Here is a 5,319-nt window from a genome sequence, read left to right as displayed (position 1 = left end):
AGATGTGAAATAGTTTGCTATGAGACAATAGAGAGTGGGGAGGAACTGGGAGGAACTGGGGAATGGATGTTAGACTCAGGCAGTTAAAAACTTTAAAAAATAAGAAAAAAGAAAGGAAGGAAGGATGAAAGGAAGGAAGGAAGGAAGGAAGGAAGGAAGGAAGGAAGAAAGAAAGAAAGAAAGAAAGAAAGAAAGAAAGAAAGAAAGAAAGAAAGAAAAGTAAAGGTGAACCCCCCCAAAAAAAGTCCATATTTGTGCTTAGTTTATAACACATTCTAAGAATACAAATGGAGAATAAAAAGAAAGGTGATATATTCAATAAATATTTTGGAAGAAAATAAATCTAGAGCCCTTTCTTGTACCATATTTAAAGAAATTTCCCTGGGAATTAAAAACTAACTATAAATTTATATAAGTATTGAAAAAATACAGAAGATCTAGCATCTCAGACCGAGCACAGCTTTCTTTTTTTAAAAAAGTAACTTATTTATTTGTTTATTTGTTTATTTATTTTCAGAGAGAGGGGAAAGGAGAAAGAGAGGGAGAGAAACATCACTGTGTGGTTGCCTCTCACTCATGCCCCCAACTGGGGACCTGATGTGCAACCTAGTCATGTGCCCTGACTGGGAATCAAACCAGCGACACTTGGCTCGCAGGCAGACGCTCAAGTCACTGAGTCACAGCAACCAGGGCTGAGCACATCTTTCTTAAGTAAAAGAAACCCACTGAAACAAAACAAAAGGGAAACAACCTGATAGATTTTTCTATATAAAATTTTATAATTTCCATATGGTTAAAGATTATTTTAAAACTCAGATTCAGATAGACTATGAAAAAAGCACTTATTTTAAAAAAGAAAACCTCTTTAGAAATTAAAGATAAAACTAGGTAAAGGGTATAAACAAGACAATTCACAGAAAAATAATTTCATGTGAAGAATAAATATATTAGAAGATGCCTTGATGAATTAAAAGTTAAGATACATATGTATTTTAAAATGTCTTATAATTCATTATCCATCAGATTGGCTAAAAGCATTGATAACATCTAATATCAGCAAGGGTGTGGGGAAAAGTCATATTTTCATATGCATTTAATGAGGTTGTGAATTTGTACATAGCGTTTTAGGAAAATAATTCTTGCATAAGTTTTAAAATTGAAATGTGCATAACTACTATCCCACTTCCAGAAATATTTATGATAGAAACAAAAGCAGGAATTTGTAGTAATACATGTAAAAGAATGTTTATTGATTCATTGCTTACCATAGCAAAAAAATGAAAACATGCTACATGTCCACCAACAGGTCGCAGATAAATAAGTTATGACATATACATACTCTAAAATACTCTGCTGTTAAGTTGGTATCTAATTTGTATTTTATTGGTATTGAGCAGTTAATGTTCCATCTACCATACCATATAAAATGTGAGACTTAATAATATACCCCAACTTCAACTACCAATAATCTTTGTCTCCCAAGCAGCTGAATAACTCTGCTTCTGCCTTGTAGACTTTGGCTTCTTCCTCAGGATTGAGACATGTGGGACCTTGCTGGTTTTCTGGTGTAAAGTATCTTTGAGACAGGGCAAGAAGGAAACTGTGTTCTATAACACTTCTTGACTTGTGTCAAGACCTGAGAAAGAGGTTCTAAGAAAGGTGCAGAGTGGCTTAGAAGAAACAAAGGGGAATAAAGGGCATTTCTCAAAGCCCACTCCTAAACAGAGGCCTTCACTCAGCAGAGGGAAGACAAGAGAGCTGGGTGGGTGCCTGCATATCAGGTGTGAGCACTGGGTGGGCAGCTGAGCAGCAAGCCAGCATGATGGGTCCCGCTGGGACCTGAACCACTAGTATTGGGGTTATCGGCCTCTCCAAAATGCCCTCATAGGAAGCACAGCACAGGTGTTGCATGTACGGGACCGTGCAGACAAGATGACAAACCATACACACCTTGGTACAGTAGTCCCTCTCTATATCGCGGTTCACTTACTGCGGCCTCACCGTATCACGGGATTTTTAAAAATAATATATTTAATTATTTATCGTGGATTTTTTGCTATATTGCGGGATTTTGCGGTACTTTATACATATGTTGTTAAAGTTATGTAGATTTAAGAGTGTAGAATATGTTTAAGAACATAAGTAGTGTTTATAAAAGTGTGGAGAAGGTTAATAAGGGAGTGGGAAAGGTTAATAAGGGACTGGGAATGGCTTATAAGTGTGTGGGAAGGGTTTATAAAGCCTTAAAATATATATAAATACTAAAATAAATGTAAGGTTCCTACTTCGCAGATTTTCACCTATCGTGGGGTGGGGGGTGATGAGGGGGTCTAGAACATAATACCCACGATAAGTGAGCGAATACTGTACTGCTGTGCACGCCAGCAGTCTAAAACTCACATACATTGAGTTGGGGGAGAAGTGACTCATATCCTGCCTGCTTGAATTCAGGGCCTCAGAGTGAAAAATGAAGTTGAGTTATGGGAAATAGAGGAAGTGATATTTCTTAGATACCTATGCTCGTTAGATGGCAGGGAGCGTGTAAGAGAATTTCCTTCCGTTTTTGATAGTGAGAGAAAAGTATTGCCTTTTCTCTTGACAGATAAAGCTTCAGGACTAGATGAGGAATTCAGCCAGTGAGTGTCTTTTGTCTCTCTTGTTTCTGGAAAAAAAAAAAATTAAGAGTTCTCAATCTGCTTCTAAGGAAACCTTCCTTTAATGGAAAAATTGAAAGGCAAAAAGAAAAGAAAAAAGAAGTAGAATTTGGCTCTAACTTTAATGGTGATTTTGGAATGTGAAACTGCAGATAATAAATGAGATCTCAATTCCAATTTTTTAAAACAGCTTTTAAGTGATTTCAAAGGTACAGGAAACCTAATCATGTTTTCACTCCAAGAAAAATTCAACTTCTCAACCTTGCAGTCAGGTGATCAAAGAGCGTGTCCACCGGGAACCTCATGCCTCCTGAGGCATCCAAGGCTAATTGGGAACACAAGCAATACAAAGCCAGGTGCCTTCTGTCCTGCTTTTCTTTATTACTTTTTTTGAACCTAAGAGAAGGGTCTGACATGTAATTCTGCTGAATTCCATATAGTTGACTTAAAAATATTTATTCAATACCCTTTTACTAAGTACTATTCCAGATACTAGCAATAAAGCAAATATTTTGAGAGTCAGCTAATTTTATTTTATTAAAGTTTTATAGTAGGGTTTATATTAGTCTATATCAATTACTGATGTAAATTGGGAGTTTTAAAAAGTATTTGAGAGTGTTGTTTTGAGGATTAAATGAAATTCATTTAAACCACCACACTGTCTGAAACGTAGTAAATGCTAAATAAATGTTAGTTACTATTTTTGTTATTTGTGTTTTACTAGCCTGTTTTTTTCTGATTTTAGAAGATATTCTTACAGAAAAATACAGACGTTTCTATAGAAGAAAATCAAACTTACAGTCAAAAGACATCTAATTCTATTTTTTATATTTTATAAATGTATTATGTGGGATTATAATATAGAGTTTTATTTTATTTTATTCTCTTAAGTATATAACAAGCATATTCTCATATTTATTAAAATTTATTTTAAAGAATATTTAATATCTGCATGATACAATGAGATTCATGTATGACACAATATATTTACCCACTTTCTTATTGATAGATTTTTTTTTTTTTCTTTAGGAAAAATTACTGTAAGAGAAATTGTTGGGCCAAAGATAATCATTTTTAAGTCTAACATATTATTTTCTGGAAAAGTTCAACTATTGTCAATTTTCACAGGCAAATTTCTTGAGAGACTGATGTTCTCATTGGCACTTTATCTGGCCCTACATTTCCAGAATGGAGAATTGATGATATTTTTATCCTTTCTTTTTTGTATGTGCATGAAAAGTTATGGTTATTCATTTTAATTTGCATTGTTTTTCATTTGTAGTGAGTTTGAATCTCTTTCTTAGTCATTCCTACTTCTCATGTGAATGACCTGTTTGTGTCTTTGGCTGACGTTGTCCCTGGGATCTTAATGTTCACTTTATAATCCTCTGTAAATTAAGGATGGCAGCCCATGTCACATTGTGGCACATGTCTCCTGCTCCCCCACAACACACTTGTTTTTGCCTTTTAGTTTTGTGATAGTTGATGAAATCAAGGTTTTTAACTTTGAAGTAGATAAATGTATTGACCTCTTTGTGAAAGCTTTAAAAAGCTTTATGAATTACAAAAGCAGATAGTCACTTAAATTTTCTTCATCTTGTGGTTTTCATTTTTAAATCTGAACTCTTTGAAATTGTCTCAAATTTATTGAGGGGTATGGTATGGGTAAGGATCAAATTTGATATTTTTCTCCCAATATCATGATTGACTAATGTAACCATTCTGAATCTTACAATGCTTCCTTAATTTTACATTAAAGTTTTTCTATATGTCAGGACATGTTTCCATATTATTTATTTTACCCTATTGATTTGAGATGTTTTTATACTTTGATTCTGTCACAGAGCCACTAAGGCTAGCTTCCCAAGTACTGCTTCACAACCTTACTAGATAAACGTGCCTCTGGTATCATCAAAAGAGAACATCTAATAAGGGAAAACCATGTGGCATCTGTCAACATAAGAAACGTCCAAACCTGTAAGAATTTTTATTAGTTTATTTGAGCCAAATTGATGACAATTGCCAGGAAGAAAAATCTCAACAGATTAAGAAAATATTCCAGACAATGACAGTTTTACAGCTTATTTTATACATTACAATCAAGGAAGGAAGTTAAAGGGTTTCCATGAAATTCATTGGTGATAGATTAGGAAGGCAGGAGAAAGCAAAGGGGGAAAATTTTGGGGAATGGATAAAAAGTAGAACAAATAGACACTTCTACATAGGTGGGTACAGGATACTTAACAGTTAACAACTGACATGATAATAATATAAATGAGGGGATTTCTGGTCTCTGCTGTGGTGTGGGAGTTGTGTTTTGAGGAGGGGGCAGGAGGAAATTACTTTGATATTCCAAAGGTATGTTATAAGGTATGTTATCATACAAGCTAAAAAAGAGAATAGGCCGGCTCCATGAAGGTAAAGACTGACCTTCGTAAAGAATAAATACTTGTCTAGAATGTGACTACTGCCAAGAACTGCTTTTAGGAAGTTTTAATTCCAGACCACCCTGTGTGGTTACTGTAGGTCTCTGAGTTTGTAAAGGCTGTCCGGCTGGTCTCCCCTGATCTTGTTGGGTTAGTATGTGACCCCTTTTTCGTCCACACGTCAATATCAGAGACCTCCCTTCAGTTTAGACCTTTGCTTCTAAAAATATAAATCACCC

This window comes from Furipterus horrens, unplaced genomic scaffold (assembly GCF_987537825.1).
Source record: "Furipterus horrens unplaced genomic scaffold, mFurHor1.1.pri manual_scaffold_6, whole genome shotgun sequence".
Taxonomy (NCBI): Eukaryota; Metazoa; Chordata; class Mammalia; order Chiroptera; family Furipteridae; genus Furipterus; species Furipterus horrens.
This window is presented reverse-complemented; position numbering follows the sequence as displayed.